Below are 21,992 nucleotides of genomic sequence, written 5' to 3'. Positions count from 1 at the left end.
AGAAGCTACGTTAGCCAAAAGGTCTGCACTTGCATTTTGGAGTCTGGGGATTGAAGAAATATTAAACGCTATGAAATGCTCAGTCAGATCTTGTACTAAAGATTGATAGTGTTTTAAATGACGTGATAAGCAATGTATAGTGTTACGTACCTGTTTAACCACAATCTCAGAGTCTCCAAAAACTTGAAGATACTTGACATCTAACCTGATTGCTTTGTACAGGCCTTGAACCAAAGCCTCGTATTCTGCTGTATTGTTTGTGCAATCGAATTCGAGTCTGCATGTGAGCATGATTTTATCTCCTTCTGGACTAATCAGAACGCATCCTGCTCCTGCTCCTTCGTTAGATCTAGAGCCATCAAAAAATAATTTCCAAAACACAGATTTATTTACAGGTTTATCTAAAAAATTGATACATTTCGAACTATCAGTTCGAGAAAAAATTTCGACTTGGGACAAAACAGAGTGTTCTAAATAGGGCGACGCATGAGCATTGAAATTGCTGAGGAAAGAATCTACCGAGTAATTGCCAATGCTACTGCTGTTATACGCTACCGGTTCATTTTCTCCCTCTAAATCCATTACTATGTACTTCTGGTGTAGCTCTCGTTCAACTTTTATTTGATTCAGTTTACCGTTGTAGGGCAGCCACATGTGTGACCGGTCGGTTGCGAAGTATCCATGGAGTTTCTCTAACCAATCCCTGCTAAGAATTAAGCCATAGAATTCTGGGATATCAACAACTAGAATGTCAATAACCTGACATACCTTCAGGTTGGATGACAAACTTATGGTTACTTGATTCAGTTTGCCAATCACTTTGACTTGAGATCGATCTAGCTAAACTATGCGCACTGCGGATTTCTATGGTTGAACATTTAATTTGGCACATATAGATTTGGGTAAAATATTTGATGAAGCACCGAAATATACCAAACAATTGCGCACGTTTTTATTGAAGATTTCATAAGTAAGGAGAAACGGGGGAGTGTGAGATCTTGACCTTCCTCCAATTAAGGCGATGTCATTTAGATCAATCTTATTGATCGCGTTAGTTGGAGGTCTTCCCATGTTGTGGGAAGCTTGAGAAAGTACAGCGGCAGGCAAAGGTGCAACTGGCACGGCATGTAATTCTTTCATCATTATCTTCTGTTGATGTTTCAACTTGCTCAATTCGTAAAGAGTGATGTTAGCCCTAGTCTTCTTCATGTCATCAATAATATTGTACTCCATTTCATACGACACTATTAGTGTTTTAGATGGAGTCGTTTCATCTGCTTGGACTAGGCTAGTTTGAGTCGCTTTAGATGTCGTTTTCTTTGTTGCGACTTTATCCTTTGTTGTAGAGCTTGCGCTCTTCGGCTTAGGGGTAGTTTGGGGAGGATCAAGATGATTTTTGCTTCGTGTGCTAACTGGAAATACTTCTTGATCTTCTTCTTGTGGGAGGATGAAATCCCACATTCCTTGTAATTCCACAACTTCTTCGTCATTGGTCTACCCTTCAGTGGCAATTTCCTCTTCCTCTTCCTCGGATTCAGCATTTGAAATGGCATTGGGTGGCTTTGCATCTGTTGAAGGACCTCTTTTAAAAGCTCTGTAGGGCTTTTTCGAAGAAGTTTCTGCTACTTGCTTTTTTATGTCGACCATCTCATTGGACATGGTTTTTAGAACTTTTTGCAATCCTTCCAAATCAAAAGGATCTTTTGCTTGTTTCTTCTTGGAGTCTTCCTTGAAGGTGACTTTTTTGGACTTATGTTCCTCTATCGCGGATCTCTTTTCCAAGGCTATTATTCGTTTCTCTACTGCTATTGCCTCTTTCATGTTATCAGCTAAGGTTATTTTATTTTCCCTGTCCACGAAGATTGCTATGTTCGATGGTAGAGCGGTAATATACCATTCACATCGTACTTCTTCGCTGGGCTGGGAAGCAGTAGGAATTTTGTTGAAAATTTTGTTGAACCGTAAATTGAAATCCTTAATAGGCTCTCTAGCTTCGGCTTTAAGATTAGATAGGTCATTGATTAACGTTTCCGTTGACCTGTCATCACCAAACTTGGTTAGGAATTGGTCCTGGAAGATGTCCCAACTTGTGATGGATCCAGAGGGTAATGAAAAGTACCATGACCTGGCTGTCCCTTGCAGTGTATAGGGAAAAAGCCGAACAACAACATCTTCATTAGTAACTCCATTGAGATTAATGGAAAGCATGAAGTTGTTTATGTGCTCTTCTGCTAGCATGCCTGCCTCAGGATTGAATTTAGGCAGCCATTTCTCAGGATGGGCCGGTATTTGACTCAAGGGTGCAAGCATTAGGACTGCCCCAGGATTTTTCCATGGAGACTGGGCCATTGTTGAACTGCTAACAGAGGAAAGTGCAGAAGATGATCCCTGTGGCTGGGAAGATGAGGATACTATGATCGTAGATGATTGAAGAGGGGTTGTGGGGGTTCCAGTGGATGGATGGACGATGATCTGGAGTGGAGGTGTGGATGGTTGACTTCACGGTGAAGTAGTTGAGATGGATGATGCAGACGAAAGAGTCTCACTGTCAGACTCTTGCGATGATTTCCCCGCTCTTTTCCTGGTGGGAAGAGGTAATTCGGTTGGCTGGACGCCAAAATTTTCACTCTTTAGGCTGGTCAGGGGATGAGCAGGATTGTACTGCGAAGTCACACTACCTTGAGATTTATCAGACCTCTGAGGAGAAATGGAAAATCACTGAAGTTTGTGAATCAGGGATTCGACTTCAGGAGGTTCAATGGTATATTGGTATGAAATATCAGGGTGTGTAGCAGCGGTTGATACTCGAGCGACTTCTGAATCTAGATTTAAATGTAATGGGGAAGTTGGAGGAGATGATGAGGGCGATTTACTCTTAGAATGGTATTCAGATTTGGATTTACTTGCCATTCATAGTTCAGGCCCTCCTTCTAGCGCCAAATATGTTGACACCCCGAAAATCGGGTCGACAACAAGGGGGATACCCGCCCGGTCCGGACCTTGGTTGGCAGCTCCTTATCCGTTTGGTATAGCGGGTCTGACTAGGGATAATGGGACCAGTTTCCCAATCTATGGGTGTGTGTGTGTAGAGTTGGATGTTGCTGATCTAACAGTTCCTATCTAAGCTATTCTAATTCAAACTTTAATCTAATTCTATGCTATTGTAATCTAATAAAAAAAAGCACATCTAATCTATGCTAACCCGGGATGTAATTCTTCTATTATGCGATCTAAAGAGATTTCAAATAACAACTGGTAATAAAGATCATTCATCGATTATAAGAAAGGAAATCAATTGAGATGAACTATTTCACATAAAAAGTTAGGCAAAACAGTTGTGAACAACATATCGCATAATAAGCTATTCATACATTAAACATAAATAAATAGCTACTACTGTACAAAAGTGCCAAATGATAACTCAAGCATTCATGCAATAACATATAAACAACTAAAAACTGTATATCACTTTAACATATAAGCAGAAATGGTCAAGAGATAAAAGTACCATTTATGACTAGTCCTACTCATAAGCTTCAAGCAACAATATTTATCTCTCCTTGCTCTAACATCTACTAAGAGTACAGAAGTGCAACATCAGTAGCAAATATCAAATGCAAACATCAACAAATCTTGATCCATTCATTCACCAAAACCTCATCTGAGGGTGCAAAAGTGCATGTTCTGAGGACAAGTTTTTGATAAATTTCTGGACCCTTCTCTAAATGCATGAGAAGGGTTTAAATACTACTAACTAAATAACTTAATTACACATATTCAGGATACAGTTTAAATGACCGCCCTTTTTCTAAGCAAAACTATTTCTAAAAATTAAATATAATATCTAACTATTTCTGCATTTTCTCCTTAATGTTGCGAGCATTCAATATTTGCCTGGGTAGAGTCGGCTGACTGTCTTCCGCTTTTGGTTGAGCTAAGCAAACAGAAATGGCAAGAGTTGGCACCATCTTTTCAGCAAAATAGAAGATATACTTGAAAATCAGCTTCTGGCTATGTGGATTTACTGTGTATGCTCAGTAATAATCCAAATTCAACTTGGTTAACCCTCAAATTGCCTCTGCCTTTGCTTTCTTGTGTTTTTTGGGCTTACGAGTGACTAAGCAGTTAGGGACTTTGCTTTTTGAGCAATTTTCGCAGCGATGCGCGATTAGCGCAAACTGCCTCCGTTCTTTGATCCGGGCCTTTCTGGTGTGTTTTTCGCCTTTAGCGCCTTTTCCTTCACCGAGTATAAGCTTCAAAATTTTGTAAACATACTGCTTTCGTGAGCTTCTGACCTTGAGCGTTAAATCGCCTGTTGATATCAGCATTGTTCAACTACTCATTCAACCATGGCTCTGACTGAAAGATCTGTAATGGATAGCTCAGCAACGCTCTGGAATTTTGCGGCTCTGTTGCATGCGGTATCCGTTCATGAGGGCATTTCTTCTCTGTTTCCGATCTTTGGAGCTTTACCCTTTTCCTTAATCGCTTCTTGCACATTGCTTCATGTCGTTTCTGTTTTTTGTTCCTGCAGTTCACATATGAGGAGAGAGTAATGATAATAAAAATTGACAAGAAAGCTCTGAGTTCTACGGATGTACAAAAACATGCCACCTGATGTGAACTAACTCTTCGAAAAACACAAAACTATCTTTCATTAACACTTGGCGTATCATTCATTAATTTCCATTAAAGCGCGTATCCAATTTTTGGTTTATGGACAGCTTTTCTTGAATGTTGAGCCGGGGAAATTTGCGATGGACAATTTCTGCGATTCGCATTGCAGCATCGTATCATCGCAGTATCGTGTTATCGCATTTTCATCAAGATGTATTATCGCAAGGTTGCTCGATCACGTTTATCGCAGAATCGCAGATTGTTGTATCGCGTGATCACAAGATCGCAGATCGCAGTATCGCGTTATCGCAAGACCGCAGATTGTTACAATCGTTAAATGGTTATGTGTTTTTTTTATACGATATTTGCGATATGTGATGTCGCATATCGGCCATCGGCGATTTTTTAAGGTTTTCGAATATGAGCGTTTCTTAATGCATGCGATGTGATGGAATTCGCGTCGCACTCTCGCAGTTTATCATTTTACTCACAAGGAAATGTCCTATCTTCTTCGCGCGATGAGATGTTTTCTTAAGGAGTAGAATACATAAGCCTTAATTGAATTTTTTGAATATTTTACTAAGGGTCCCCACTTACCTAGTGTTATTGCTAATACTAAATAAGGAGGGGGGTTGTTGGTGGCCACAACACAGCGTTATGTTTGGGACTAGATCTGAAATATTTATGTGCACCTTGAGTTCAATATTGGATCAGGATCATGAGACCTGAAATGACTTATTCTTGAATGATCTGATATTGGTTGAGGCTAGATCTGATGTTTTGTGTCTGTTTTATTCGTTATCTATCATGATCTAGGTTTGTCTAAAGTCTGGAATTGTAGCAAAGTTCTGAGTCAATATTTGCAGATCAGTACACAGGTTCGTCTCGACAAAAGAGCGTATACACACAAGTTCTGTTCCTTCAAGTAGTGTATACAAAAGAAAGGCTTGATGTTCATAGATGACTAATCTATCAGATCAGTATTGTTGATTTATTGTTGCTGCTATTTTACTGTTATATGTCAACGAAGTCTTCTTAGATCTGAATGTAAATCTGAATGCATAAGGAGGTTGATATTTGATTGATTGTATAAGTGAGAAGAAGTGTTTTTTGTTGCCTGTCTGTGTAAAGTTCTGTAAGTTGACAGTAGATGTTTAGTACACTGTTGGTTGGTACAGTTCGTGATTCCGAGATTTTACGATTCAGAATATTTAGAGGTATACGTAGGTTGGGCTGAAGGAAGTAGCGTATACACGTAGGTTTTCTTCATTGAAGTAGCGTATACAGTCTGACACATGAATTTTTGAGGTTTCAGTTGGTTCTGAATGTTGATACTGGTTTTTGGGTTCAACATAGCGTTCTGATGACAGTGATCTGATTGTTTTAGATTAACTGCATGTTGGTTGATGAAGTTTGAGTTTCTAAATTTCTAATGGGTTATTGATGAGTCAAGGTCTTCATATGTCTTGATATGTGGCAGGAGCATCCAGTCTGAAAATTCATGAAACGTGGTCCCTGGTGGAAGAGTGGAGTTTTTCTGTAGGCTGGCACCTACGTACTAGTAAACATATTGGCTAGTACAAGAGCTAGGGGTTGTAGCTCCCTTCTAGTAGAAGCTGGAGAACGAGAGAAGGTTGTAACCTTCTACAGGTAGAAGCCTGCGTACTGGTATGAGCCTACACCAGTACAAGATTGTAAACATATTTTCTTATTATTAAAAGAAGACAGAGACGACAGCAGCAAGTGGTTTTCACCCACATTGGGTTTCCACCTTAAATCTTGGTGTTCATGTGTGTTTCTTATGTGTGATGGTTTATTATGTTTATACTGCACATGGTTACTGTTTAATGATTGATGAAGTACTCATGCACTGATTAAAGATCAACATATAATGAATTAACTGAATCATAAGTTTACTCCATAAACAATGGTTGCCTTAAAGACAGTTGCCTGTACATGCTAGTTCCCCTCTTTGAAGTAGCGTATATAAATATGATTATGAAAAAGAAAAAATCTTGATCTGATACTACTGATTCACCCCCCTCTCAGTGTTATTTCCAACAAATTACCCCAACTTTGGGGCTACAAGGTTCCCTGGCCATAGAATGGGAATTCTTTGCCAATAATTTGGTATCCAATGGTCTTTATTTAAAATATGAGCAAGACTCATTAGTTTGGAGCTAGAACTCCTTTTCTAGTAAGTTCACTGCAAACCAAGCCTACAATTCGATCTCAACTTCATTTCTTCATCCCAAGGATAGATGGTGGTAAAATATATTCTAGAAATGGTTTATTTTGCCTAAGCTCAGATGCTTCATTTGGATCACTTTGGAAAACTATATCTTTAGATGGGATAACCTGCTTAGGAGGGGTTTTAATGGCCCTAATATCTGCCATTTGTGCTATTGTGGCCCTGAATTTGTTAATCACTTTTTTTTTCATTATGTAGTTTCTAAATCTCTTTGGGAAGAGCTCCTTGCTTCTCTTAAGATTTATGGACTTTCATACCATGTCCTCATTGGAGACTTGTTTATAGTGGTGGGATCACAGTATGTGTTACTTCAAAATGTTATCTGTTTTCTTTTCTTGGGGTATTTGGAAAGTTTGAAACCACCACATTTTCAAAGTGTGGCCCATCAACCTCCCTTCCATTCTGTCACAGACTTTAGGCTTTTTTAGGGACTATATGAGGCCCCAGAAACCCAAGTTGGCTATTCCTTTTTGCTATCCATTGAGCCCTCTTTCTTTTAATGTGGGTTTCTTTGATGGAGCTTCTCAAGATGGATCTTGTGAAGGGAGAGCAATTCTAATCCTTCCTGACAGAATTTCCTATCATGTCTGGCTCAATTTAGGATCTAGTTCCAACACGAAAGCTGAAATTAGCCCATGCTGGGCTCTTATGCATTTTTCCACTTTCTTAAACATTGTTTCTTTACAAGTTTATGGAGACTCAAAACGTGTCATCGGTTGGTTAACAAAGAGAACAAATATGTAGGTGCTAAACTTACAATATTAGATGGATCGCATTTCCAATCTAAAGCTCAAATTCCAGTTTCTATCATTCCAACACATTTATAGGGTTTGGAACACATAGGAAGATTACCTATCCAAAAAGTCTCTCATTGAAGAGCTGGGTCACATCTCTTTTGAAAAAAGAAGGGATTACAGTCGTTCTATTGCGGAAAATTCAGAATTTCAACTAGACAACTGACCTTGTTGGAGTAGCCAAGGGTCCTAAATGCCAATTCTATAATCTTTCTACTGTCTTATCCAAGTTTTTTGTGGGATTTATCTTTAGTCTACATAACAAAACCACTTAATCGTTTTTCTTTCTATATTCTACTATCATCATAGAATTTTTGATGTTCTAATAAACATTATGCAACTCTCTATAATAACGTATGTAATTCTTAAGTATTTGCTTCGGAAGATCACTGTAAAGTCATTAGTTATAAGCTCAATTGTGTACTTGGGTGCCCAGGGTGGACATTAGTTATAAGCTCAATTGTGTACTTGGGTGCCCAGGGTGGACACTATGTGCCATTGTACTCCTTTTTATACTTAACATTAAATGATGATATTTTTCCCGCTATACTTTTTTTATATATATATCTATCGATTTTTGCATAAAAAATAATGTAAAGTAATTTATAGATTTTATTATACATCCCTGAAAGAAGGATATATTGTAATTTGTTGGAAGTCAAATTAATTTGACTTCTATTAAATATAAAAAATACTATAAAGTTTTTATAATGTTTAATTAAATTTGTATTAAACTAAAATTATATATATATATATATATTAACTTTAAAAAAAATAAATTTTCTTAATTTTTATTGGTGCTATCTGATATAAAATAGCATGGTTAGATTAAAAATTAATTTTATTATTTATAAAATTTATAAAAAAAATTATCATTACATTGGGCTCACGGCCTTAAATAATTTTATTACCTGTCTCTGAGTCATAAATATTTTTATTAAATATAGAATTTATAAAAACCCTCATCACCACACCTGGCTCATAGTCATTATCGTTGTACTGGAATTAGCTAAAGGACAGACTATTGATAGAGACAGGTGCACGATAATGTACTGCATCATGAGAAGTAATAATATATATTATTAAATTCTATCAGCTTGATTAAAATGGAGTTGTCTATAATGTGACTTTTTGAGATTCCGGTGACGGAATCCGGCGGAAGAAATTGAAATGAAATCATGATTTGTTGCAGTTAAAATGGTTTTTTAACTGCATATTCGGATTCAGCACCCTGAAAAACCCCTGGGACGGTTTCATTGTGCAGAAATTAGCTATCAAACTTGGATTCCGATAAATTACCGCCGGATTTTCACCGGAAAAAAACGCCGGAAAAGCTTTCAAAAAATCGCGTTAAAGACTACTGCGATTAAAATAGGTCATTGCAAGTTCGGAGAAATATACATTTAAGCATTGTATCTAGAATTTTTAATATTTTAATCGTATTTATGGCGCGAGTAGGGTAGCAATCTCAAAATAAATGGTTTAGTTTTGGTGCGGCATTTTCGGATTTTAGCATTTTAGTAAACTTTCCGCCAAACAATTTTATATATCACATTCAATTCCTACCGGTGAATTTTATTTTGCAGTAGCATAGTTCATGGATTTGATTTTATATATTTTAATGTAGATAATCATCCATTAGTCAATAATGTGACACGGTAACGGAGGGTTGCCATTCTTCTTGTATTCTGTAGCCCTAACTCTCCACTGGAATTGACTAAAATTAGAGAGACGGAAGGAGTAAGTAAAAGGCCTGGAATTTCAAATTTGGAGTAAAAGGCCTGGAATTTCAAATTTGGAGTTTTTGCCATTAAATGAGGGTGATTTGTTTTTACTCTTTGTCATTGTATGTGTCAAATACATCATGTTTGTTATTTATTTTTATTTTATTATTATATAAGAAGTATTAGTATTAATTTTTAGTGTAAATATTAAAGTAATTTTTTATTATATAAGTGTATTTTTTGATGGCGTAGTTTTATGATGATATTTTAGTTAATTTTAATCAAAATCTGAGAGATATTTTTAAAAACTTGAGTTTAAATTGTTTAATTTGCATAATTCGAATATTCCAGGGTTTTTTTTTGAGGGTGTTGAATCTATTTATGCATTCAAAAATATATTTTAAACAACAAAAAATCTTGAAATTGTATTGCCAAATTTTGATAAATTCTAGTAAAAAAATTTATTGCGTCTATAAGTTAGACTACGGGGATTTAACTGCGTAGGTAGTCGTAACTGACTAATTTTTCATGAGGTAACTAGGACTTCCTAGGAGGTCACCCGTCCCAGATCACCTCTGGCTCAAGCACGCTTAACTTTGGAGTTTTCCCCACAATCAAGCCCACTTAGCTTGCTACCCCATTTGCAAAACCTTAGCAAGTATTGTGCCTCATGAACCATTCAAGTAGAGTTCCCTTAATATAATATATGTACATGTTTTATATTATTTAGGGAAAATTAAATAATTTAATTTTGTTCATTGTTATTATCATACTACAAAATAATTTGATGCATGCTGTATATTAAATGTTAATTTAATTTTAAATTTTACAAATTATATTGAACTATTCTCATAAAAGTTCTCAAAGTGGCTATGTCAAACCCATTGATTATAATGTATTTTGAAGAGAAATAATCAATCTCAACTTCTTAGTTAAATTCATTAATGAAAAAAACAATCAATCTCAATTTTCAAGGTTTATGCATTAGACTCTAGAATGACCTTATAGACAATAAACAAGTTTGAACCTCACTTTCAAATAAAGATTTATGAGGATTCTAAAATTTCAAGCAATACACACACACACACATATAGAGAACATGTATTTTGAATAAATTCGTAAATCTTCCAACAAATAAGAAGAATGGAGGGTCAAATTCAATTATGAATGTATCCATTTTCTAATCAAATTGATAAACAAATCCACTTTATTAAAACCTAAATCTATTGCTAGTTAATAACACTAGAAAACTACATAAACACTTTGGGATTTAAACATAAAATCACTATTTCACCTACACAAACAAGATTTAAGTAAGTGACATTATTTGTCAAATTTGATTACTCTATCACCATAAGTTGATGTTTTATATAGCATACCAATGACCCATGTGTATGAGCATGGAAGTTGACTTTCAACCTTTAAACTTTAAGATTAGTTTTCAAAGCTTTAAGCTTAAGTGTATATAGTGCAAGATTGTATGATGTGAATGAACATGCAAACTAGCTTCTAACACTTTAAATACCCCACTATCAATGAGTTTATGCTTACCTTATAATATCATTTTATAATCTTAATGTTATGAGTACTTCATCTTATAATATTTATCTTAAAATCTCACTTAGCCATTTTTTTTCAATCATATATGCTAAATACCTTATTTAATTTGTACCATAAGTTTATTAAACAATGGTCTATATTATATTATTTTATTTTACATCTCTATATTTAATTTGTACCGGTAAAACTAGGCATCAAATGTTTCAACTAATATACAAGGTCTCACATGCTATCTACCCTAGTTATTTTTATGAAGAGTTTATTTTATTCATTAATGACCTCAATAATTTTTGTCAACATAGGAATTCCTCAGTTGAATAGTTTATATTATATTATTTTATTTTACATCTCTATATTTAATTTGTACCATAAGCTTTGCCAGTAAAACTAGGCATCAAATGTTTAACTAATATACAAGATCTCACATGCTATCTACCCTAGTTATTTTTATGAAGAGTTTATTTTATTCATAAATGATCTCAACAATTTATGTCAACATAGGAATTCCTCAGTTGAGTAGTTTATATTATATTATTTTAATTTATGTCAACATAGGAATTCCTCAGTTGAGTAGTTTATATTATATTATTTTACATCTCTATATTTAATTTGTACCATAAGCTTTACCGGTAAAACTAGGCATCAAATGTTTCAATTAATATACAAGATCTCACATGCTATCTACCCTAGTTATTTTTATGAAGAGTTTATTTTATTCATAAATGACCTCAACAATTTATGTCAACATATGCAACATATGAATTCCTCAGTTGAGTAGTGTCGAGGCTTCAATATATTTTTTCATAGTGCATATTTATTTATTTATCCATTTTCCACCTTCCTATGAAGAGGTCTATTTTCTCTATGATTTATTTTTGTTATTAATTTTAAAGATAATGTATAAGATTACTTACTCACTTAAATTTATTTAATTGTGTTGAACATCTCTTATTTAAATGGTTTGTTGAATTTTTATTATTTAATTTATTTATATTATCTTTAATTTTTTATTATATTTTGTCTTGACAAGATGAGGGAGTAGAATCCAATTTGACTTAGTAATTTTAATTAAGGAAGTTTTTTTTCATTGTATAAGTACTTTATGTTTGACAAAAAAACACTAAGAAAACTAACTTCATTATAAAAAACACATTTGCAATAGAGCTTCAAAAGAATATATACAACATAGATGTTAAATGCTAATGCTAGACAAGGGGTCCCTAATCAATAATATAGAATCATCCAATAACACTACCTTAATCATTAACACTAGTTTTATGCATATGATCAATATAAAAGTTGATTTGCTTCTAGCAGGAAATAGAAGTAACTTTGCTACTCAATTACTTTTTGCATAAAACGCAGGAACTAGGCCAAAACGCTGCATATCACATTTGTTTTATTTTTTATTTTTCAAATAGATTTTATTTTAAATTTGTAGAGATTTTTTAAGATCATAAATTTAAATTATATAATTTATATTTAGAAAGCTTTGAGGGTTAGTTTTATTGGTCCAAGTCATATCACGCTTGTTTTATTTTTTATTTTTCAAATAGATTTTATTTTAAATTTGTAAAGAATTTTTAAAATCATAAATTTAAATTATATTTAGAAAGCTTCAAGTGTTAGTTTTATTGGTCGAGGTCTTGTTGCTAAAATATCTAGCTATTGGGAAGTTACGAGTTCAATTCTCCTCAACACCCCTGGAGTTAGGTTCTACTAGTGTGACTGAAGTAGCAGTTTAATTTTCGTTGTTGGAATGATTTGTTTCTCTATTTAACTCATTACCATGGTCTGATTCTTCATCTTGTCCCAACTAAGAACAACACAAATGATTTGTCTCTCTATTTAACTCATTGCCATGGTCTGATTCTTGAAGAAAATTCCCATGTATTAATTTTTTATACATTTAAAAATATATTTTAAATTTAAAATAATTTAAAACCCCAAAAATTTATAATAAAAAATATATATATATAAAATCGTTACAGTTGCATTAATGTCTCTGGTATACTAGTTACAATTGGACTATACCCATAACGTGTCTTTATCTTCGCAATCGAAGAATATTACTTACAATTGAAGTCCACCCGAAACGGCTCGTCTTGCCTAGTATTGAAATTAAAGATAAAATCTAACTAAACGCCGCATGTGATGTGGCCCACGCATGATGCATGTCGGTAGAGAGATGCCCCACCATAAACAGCATATGGTGGGGTGGGGTCCGTGGTCAACGCGTAAGATTCGGAATTGATAAACGACGAAATCCGACGGACGGACGTAGATTCCCAATTTCCCGCAAATTCCGGCCATAACTAAGAGTAGTCTACCTAGGCGGAGGAATGGGCCGGTTTCCGTCACCGCCCGGAAAAACCTCCGCCTCCGGTCGCCGGAAATTCCTCCGCCTAGCTCCGCCACCCTCAGCGAGCTCCGCCCAGCGCCGCCGCGAACTCCGCCCAGTTCGATTTCGTGAACTTCCAGATACTAACAAACATAGATGCGTGGCGCAATGGTAGCACGTCTGAATCCAGATCACAAGGTTACCTGTTCGATTCACATCAAGTTCAATGTTGTGAGTTCGTTTATTTTTGGGTTGCAGCACGGCATAGACGCGGTCAAAAGAATAGATTTTGAACTCTCAAAGGGCCCTTTCTCCCTCACGACTTCATCACGATCACTGTCTCTTCCAGATTATGCAGAACATTACAGTAGCTTCCCCAGGCTAATTAGTGAGGAGACAGAGGTTCAGACAAACAAAACCCCATATCTGGAAGATGATATCTGGGCACAGGCAATTCCGGTCGTTGAAGGAAATTACGGCTATATATTGCAGGGAGAAATTTATGGATCGTCTCCAATAAAGGAAGGTGAGCAACGAGGGTTAGCTTCGCAGGAACATTGCGAAGGATTGGACAACCCATTCGAAAATACCTTTTTCTACAACTTTTCAGTGCGCTCTCTGATTCCAACTATCATATCATCTACGACACCAAAAATAAACGAACTCACAACATTGAACCTGATGTGAATCGAACAGGTAACCTTGTGATCTGGATTCAGACGCGCTACCATTGCGCCACGCATCCATGTTTGTTAGTATCTGGAAGTTCACGAAATCGAACTGGGCGGAGTTCGCGGCGGCGCTGGGCGGAGCTCGCTGAGGGTGGCGGAGCTGGGCGGAGGAATTTCCGGCGGCCGGAGCCGGAGGTTTTTCCGAGCGGTGACGGAAACCGGCCCATTCCTCCGCCTAGGTAGACTACTCCGAAAATAACAACAATTATATGCGAACATTCAAGGACTTCCAAGCGAGTGCCAGCTGCAAGCACTTTCTTTTGTCGGTGGATGCCACCTGTTATCCGTAATTGCACATGGACCTCTACACCCACTTTCAACTTTCTTTTGTCGGTGGATGCCAACTGTTATCCGTAATTGCACATGGGCCTCTACACCCGCTTTCAGCTTTCTTGTCGGTGGATGCCACCTGTTATCCGTAATTGCACATGGACCTTTACACCCACTTTCAATTTTTCCTATGGAAACTCTACACAGGTCCACTGAAGCCACAGTTAGGAGCAGATTTCCAGGAACTTCTTGCTTCCGTGTTCAAATCACTCGATCGGTGGTATCTGGACTGTGAAATACTGGAGCCGCAGTTGCGAGGAGTTTTCCAGTGATATCTGGACAGTGGAATACTGGAGCCGCAGTTGCGAGGAGTTTTCCAGGAACTTATTGGGTCAGTGGTATCTGGACAGTGGCAATACTGGAACCGCAGTTACCTGGAGATTTCCAGGAACTACTTGCTTCTGCATTAAAATCACTCCACCGATGGTATCTGGTTCAAGGTCTATGGTTTGTGGAATGGCAGGAAAGAACTCAGAAATCCACCAGATTTGAGTATGGTTTAGGTTTTTCCTATTTAAACCGATTAGCTAAATAGAAATACAGAGAGTAGCAAAGGCGCATCTCGTGGGCACTTTGCACTTGTTAGATGAGCTAGACGAGGAAGACGAAAATTCTGAAGGTGAACGCAGAATCAAGCTGGTGATTGATGAACTTCTACTCATGTTGAACTTGGGGTCAACAATTTTTCTGGTTTTCTATAATGTCAATCCCTGGATACTTCGATGGATGTGGGATGGAGATGGAGTGTATGCTTGAACCCTGTGCATTCACGAAGAGAAAAATGCATTCGATTTTTAACCAAAATACGACTCCCATACTTCTAAAGAATGGAGGATTGCCTTTTTCTGTTGTTGCAGAGATAAGCGGTTTTGAGATGAATGCGAATAATGGGTAAGTGCGTTCACCCTTCATTGTTATTCTTAGTTTCAAAGTCTCACTGTTGTTCTTTATTTCAATCGGCTCTGATAGAGAGGTACATAATACTTTATTTCTGTAGCGTTTCCTTATTAGTCATTTTATTGTGTATATTCTGCAGTAACCAGAGTCAGCTAGTCAATGAGTTCGTCCAACAAGTGTGGAGAAAGGTTAGGGAAACCCCTCTGAAGTTAGCCAAACCCCTAAGTGGCTGGCATGAAAAAAGAAAAGATGTGCGAATGAGAGCATTCTTGCAGCACCCAAGCCAAAAGGGTAGGGTCGTTGATCTTGGTGGAGTTGGAAAAAATGATTTAGCCAAAGAAATCTTCAACCGTACCATATTAAATTATGGTAGTTTTTGTTTTGTATATGATGTATGAGAAAATGCAGTCCACAGCTCTCTAAATTCTTTGCAGAGTACAGTTCTTAAAGAATTGTCTCTATGGAATGAGCAAATAAATAACGCTCGGCAAGATATAGGGGAGCTCAAAAGGCATCTCTCATTGCGTGAGGAGGCTTTCATGGTTCTAGATGATGTTGATCATATAGAACAACTGGATGCATTATTTTCACCAGTTAAATATGAGATCCATTCAGATAGCTTAATATTAGTTACATCTTGTAACAAGGATTTTATTGCAAAGTCAGGGATTGTAGAGTCATTTAATTGACAACACTCCCTAGAGCTACTCTGTTTGAATAGCATTTGAACCACTGGTTGAAAAGTTTTTGGATGCCTGCGATGGATTGCCATTATCACTTAAAGTGATTGGAGCGCTTATTCAGGGAAAAGATTCTATCTATTGGAAGGCGCAATTGCACAAAATCTCCAAAATACTTCATATACAAAGCAGACTTAAATTGATTAAGACGGTTTGGTTGAAGAGGAGAAGCAGATATTTTTAGACATTGCCTGTTTCTTTATAAGTGAAGTCAGGGATGTTTTTAGACATTGCCTGCTTTTTTACAGGTGAAAGCAGGGATACCGCCATAAAAATATGGGACGGATCCCTGAGTCTGTTTCTTTATAAGAAAAGACAGCGATGTTTTTAGATATTGCCTGTTTTTTTACTGGTAAAAACAGGGATACCGCCATAAGAATATGGGAGGGATCCATGAGCTGGAAGATCGCCTTCTTTACAAGTGAAGATAGCGATATTGCCATAAGAATATAGGACGGAACGAGTTGAGAAAGATAGCTGAGATATCAAAATTTGTTGGTAAGTGTTGAATTTTTATACTTTCGATTTTTAAACGTTTGTTCTTTTATATGCAATCCTTGAAACACTTGGAGTCACGGGACTGAGCAAAAATGATGTTGTTGCTATTCGTCTGGCAACCTAAAACGCTTCCCACGTATTATTAATTTCTGGTGGTGTTACAATTTGCAGATGCTCCTAGGGAACTGAACGAATCTCCAAAGAATTGATTTGTTCGAGTGGTTCAATGCTCCCAGATTCAGTTGGGAACTTAAACCAACTTCCAAAGTAATGACTTAACTGGGTGCTTCAATTTGCATATGTTCCCAGCTGCAGTTGGGAACTGTAGTAAACTTCAAAGTATTGAGTTGACCTTCAGTTTGCAGATGCTCCAGATTCCGTTGGAAAATTAACCAACGTCCAAAGTATTGGATTGTCCGAGTGCTGCGATTTGCATATGCTTCCCAGATTCAGTAGGGAATTTAAACGTCCAAAGTATTGACTTGGATGGGTTTTCCAAGCTCCAATTTGCAGATGCTCCCAGGTTCATTTGGGAACTTAATTAACCTCCAAAATGGACTGGTGCTCGGTTTCACAGAAGCTCCCAGATTCAGGTGGGAACGTAATGAAACTCCGAAGTGTTGATTTGTGTTGGTGCTTCAATTTGCAGATGCTCCTAGATTCCCTTGGGAACTTAATTAACCTTCAGAGGATTGGTTTACAGGGGATTATGGGTGCCCCAATTTGCAGATGCTCCCAGATTCAATTAAAAACATACAGAAATGAACTGTAAATGTGGAGATTTGGGAAGAGAACATAGGTGCCTACTGCACTGTTGCGCTTTAAAGTACCTCTTCGTTGACTCGGTTAGAAAATCCTTGCACTCGACTTAATTCAATTAGTGTATATTATTTGCACCCTCGTTTTTATGGTTTACCTACGCCTTCGAATTATATTTTCAAATTTTGCCCGGTAAGTTTAGAAAACGTAAAATTTGGAGGGTAGACATATGTATATATATATGAGGATTTTTATATTAACATATCAAAAAAAACATATCTATATATAGAATTCCAGTCATGAGAGTTACTATATATGGAATTCCAGTCATGAGAGTTAAATTTAGAAATAACCGCTGAGCTAGATAATAGCTCCATAGCTTATGAGCTATGGTATAGCTCCAATTTGGAGGGTAGATATATATAGAGAATTCCAGTCACGAGAGTTAGAATTTAGAACTCTGTAGCTCATATGCATATCTCCAATTTCCCATATAAATTGTAAACCTTATTTGAACTTATAGATGACACAAATGCTTGTTACAGCAACAGGGTTCTTGATCTATAATACAATTTCAATTCATGAAATCAGCCTTGGGTTCATTAGGTGATTATATTTGTATTTCTGTTTGCATTTATACTGCATCTTTATGTTATTGTAAATATAATTTAATTTAAATATGATACATTTTTAAAGATTAATAGAATTAAATTATTATTATACAGTTTTTTTTAAATTATAATTATTTTAATTTATACTAGCTTAAATTTCACATATTTGTTTTAAACACAAGTGAGATGAGGTCTTGTTTTTTATTTTATATTTTATTTAGTTTATTTTATTTTTTATTCCGTATTTAGTTCAAATTCATGAAAATTAGTTATTTTTTCCAATTTTGTTATTTGAAAATTTGATAAAATAATAATTTATTATAGTTTTAAAAAGATCAAATTATTTTTATTTTGTTAAAATGTTATTGAGCAAAAAGGCTCATTTTACAGCTTAGTAGCCTAGTAATATAAGGGTAATATGTATTTTCGTATGTGCTTTACCGAGTTGAGATATGTTTCTTCTAATTTTTTTTTTTACTAAATAGAAAAGTTATATTGCTATAATAAAAGACAAAACTAATATGTTTAGTTAATTGTCTATATCTATGTATCATATAAAGCTGTTGGGAAAAAAAAATTGTGGTAAGTATTTGAAGTAATCTTAGTTATACGGTTTGATTCTTTTTTAAATATATATATTTTTTGGAAATCCAATTTTTTTTTTTTGCAATTATAAGTTTAAGTTATGTACTCTATATAACATTCAAAAATATAATTTAAACAATGAAAAATTACACATTGTATTTTGCACTTTAAAAGAAGGTGCATGTATTTTGCACTTTAAAAGAAGTTTGCACCCAAAGAAATTTGATCCCTCTGTTGATATTAGATTTGTGCTTAAGATGAATCTATACCAGTATAGGAAGAAAGTGACATCTCATGATACAAATCACTCATACTATTTTGGATTTTAGATTGAAGGTATGCACAAAAATTATAAGCATCCACACAAAAGATTAAGATTAAGATTTTCATGTGACTTATTCTCAAAGACAGAATAAAATACTTATCTGGAACTCTAGAATTTCATGTGACTTATTCTCAAAGACATAATAGAATACTTATCTGGAATTTTATGGAGAGGAAATGTTGGCATGGAGGTTGCATATGTCCTCTTTGTTAACTATTTGAGGGATCTTATCATCACTTGTTTGTTTTATGTTTATATTCTTGTTTTATATGGAAGGTGAATTATACCTTGTTGAGTAGGAATTTTACTTTATTTGAAAACTAAATTATACCTTCTCAACTGCGTGTTTCTCATTGTTGGTCAATTCTCAAAAAAATTAGATGGGAAACCTTGACACTTGATGAGGCATTTCAAAAGAAATCAGGTTGGGGTATCTCAAAGTTTCAGGATTGGAAACCTCCGATACTTTGATGGGGGTATCTTAAAGGAAGCCAGGATGGGGGCGTCTCAAAGGAAACTAGAAGACCACCACTTTATAAAATTCAATGCAATGTTGGGTCATATTTTTATTATTTATAAAATTCAATGTTCAAATTAGTTTGAACACAAACCATAAAGTATCACTCATTGACAGTCAAATTAGTATTAAAGTTTAACAAAAAGACATTAACAAAATGTTGATATTAGTTTGAACACAAACTATGAAGTATCACTTTTGACACTCGAATTGGTAAACTTTAGTTTTAGAAAAAGGAATTTGACACTCAAATTGGTAAACTTCAGTTTTAGAAAAAGGGATTCATAAAATTCAAGTGGTGAAGGATTATAAAGTGGTCGTTGATTGGATCAATGGATTTAGTGGACACTCAAATTGGCAAACTTTAGTTATAGAAAAAGGAATTCAAAAAATTCAAGTGATGAAGGATTATAAAGTGGTCATTGATTGGATCAATGGATTTAGTGGCTCCAGTACATAACACATTTGGGAGCATTGAGAAGGCTTGCAAATGTTTCTTGCCCATAGTATAGGTGGGAACACATTTGGGAGCATTGGGGAGGCTTGCAAATGTTGCTTGTCAATAGGATAGGTGGGAACACATTTGAGAGCATTGGGAAGGCTTGCAAATGTTGCTTGTCCATAGTATAGGTGGGAGCATTAGGAAAGACTTTTTTTATATGATTTTGTTTTATTGAGAGAATTTTGTTTCTTTATTAATGAAGTTATTATTTATAGTTTTTATATAATTAAAAAAATACTTACAAATGGTATTTATATAATTGAAAAAAATCTTATAACCATGGTTGGTATTAAATGTAAAGAAAAAATATCTCACTATTTTAATATATCATGATAAAATTCATAAAAAATGATTGTTTAGGGACTATTACATTACTATTCTATGATTACATTCTATTTCTTTGTTATAGTTTTGATTATGTATATGGCTATTATATTTCTTTGTTGTAATTTTGTTTATATATATGAATGCTAAGTGTACAATGTAATGTTCTTATCTCATATAAAATTATAAATGATGTTTTGTCTATATATTCATATACCACTTATTATACCTTTCCTTTTATTTGTTTTATTAAAAATATTAAAAATATTAAAGCTTAAGGTTTAGGGAGATTTTAAATTGGTTATTGATGGGTTAAGAAAAAAGTAGTTGTTGAGAACATATATGTATGATGTCTTCTTCTCGGCATATAAGAAGCTTTATGCTCTTTTGAGTGGATTCTTTTTACACAATTTTATAGGGAGCTAAACACCATTGTCGATACCCTCTCCAAAAAGGCTTTGTAATTCCAAGTGGGCATCATGATTACAATATTTGATGAGGGGTGCAGTGTGACTCCATGGAATTTATTTCTACCATTGATTTTTTTCATTTTGAGAGGTCCAACATGAAAATTTATGTTGAAGATTTCCTTCTTGTTTTTTCTTTTTCTTTTTAAAGATTGGTTTTTCCTTTTAAAATACGAGAATTAATTATGAAAAGAACTAAAAGAAAGCGATGTATAGATTTTGATGTATCAAACTGCTACAACCTTATCATATCCTGTGTTGTTTTTTGTCAGAAAAAGAGGTAATTAAACATGATTAGATCTATCTTAGCTGATAGCATATATATTCAAATAATATCTACTCACCATAAGGGTATTATGGGAAATTCAAATTTTAAGTTATAATCTTGTATTTGTAACTTTAACTTATGGAATATTAAAACCCAAACAAATGGAAAAAAAATTAGGATGGCTTTGTGGTTCCATCTGTATTGCTTTTGCGGCGCATAGTTTCGCATTCTTAAGCCCGGGACATCTTGAAGAGCCGCTTTTGCATGCTTTACACGTGGTGTAGTGATCCGACCTACTTTTGACAAATATTTCCTCCCAAGAGCTCTTGTCGTTTGCGGTCTGGTTGTTTTTTCACAAAGAGGGTCTCTTGGTTTTTATGATCAAAGGCTTGGATGCAACGGGGGTGATAGGCAGTGTCGTGAGTGAATCTTTGTGGGGTTCAAGGTGTTCAAAGCCTTTGTTTTAGTTTTTGCATTTATGGTTATCAGTAAGTTTCGAATATCGTGAGATATGAGGATGAGTTGGACTTCTCTACAAACCCTTTTCAAGATGTATTTATCTGGAGCTTTCCACCTCAGCAGGCAGATTTTTCCCCATGGTCACATCTGGCACTTTTAATTCCAAAATTTTCTCCTAACTTCCCTCTATCAAGTCGGCGTCGACTACTAACGAAGGTCTTCTCACTTCTTCTCTTGTGACTTCTTCGAGCGTAGCTTTAGAGGAATTTTTGGTTTCGGTGCTTGAGCAAGCGGGGGGTCTATTAATGGAATATAAAGGTCTAACAAATTCAATTCAACTTCAAATCTCTCTTTCAATTAAGTTGGTTTCCCAAAACTCGTCCTCTAAGGAAGACCTCCCATTCTCGTTTAGTGTGGTCGATATCCTAGTAAGCTCTTCATTTGTTATCTTCTTGTGGGCTCACGATAGGGTTTTGGCAGGTTTGGAGGAAGTGGGTACTATGGTTTCTTTTTTCTCCATAGGGGAAATTTTTGTGTCAATATTCCATGTGGTTTCCAGAGAAAGTCTCGTTGCATTCGAGGGTTTTCTCTTGGTATTTCTCGCCTCTCAATTTTCAACTTTTGCTTCAGCGCTTTGTCTTTTGCCAATTCCCTTGTTAGTATTGGGGGAAGTTGGCCCCTTATGCTCTGTA

General features: G+C 35.4%; 1 protein-coding gene across 2 annotated transcripts in view; it reads left to right on the top strand.

The window, feature by feature from the left end:
• The window catches only part of LOC149205031 (uncharacterized), a 113,575-nt gene extending 96,196 nt beyond the window's left edge, over positions 1-17,379 (top strand). Inside the window, exons 1-3 of one of the 2 annotated variants that reach the window (XR_016252407.1) lie at positions 14,463-15,239; positions 15,385-16,483; positions 16,655-17,379. The gene's annotated coding sequence lies outside the window, so the exon portion shown is untranslated. Of the gene's footprint in view, positions 1-14,462; positions 15,240-15,384; positions 16,484-16,654 lie in introns of those variants that run through there. The other variant, XR_016252408.1, reaches the window with a different exon arrangement.
• Positions 17,380-21,992: the final 4,613 nt, after the last annotated feature.

The sequence above is a fragment of the Pinus tabuliformis genome, chromosome 1_2 (assembly GCF_031772625.1).
Source record: "Pinus tabuliformis cultivar Carrire ecotype Pingquan chromosome 1_2, CPIR1, whole genome shotgun sequence".
Taxonomy (NCBI): Eukaryota; Viridiplantae; Streptophyta; class Pinopsida; order Pinales; family Pinaceae; genus Pinus; species Pinus tabuliformis.
This window is presented reverse-complemented; position numbering and strand designations above follow the sequence as displayed.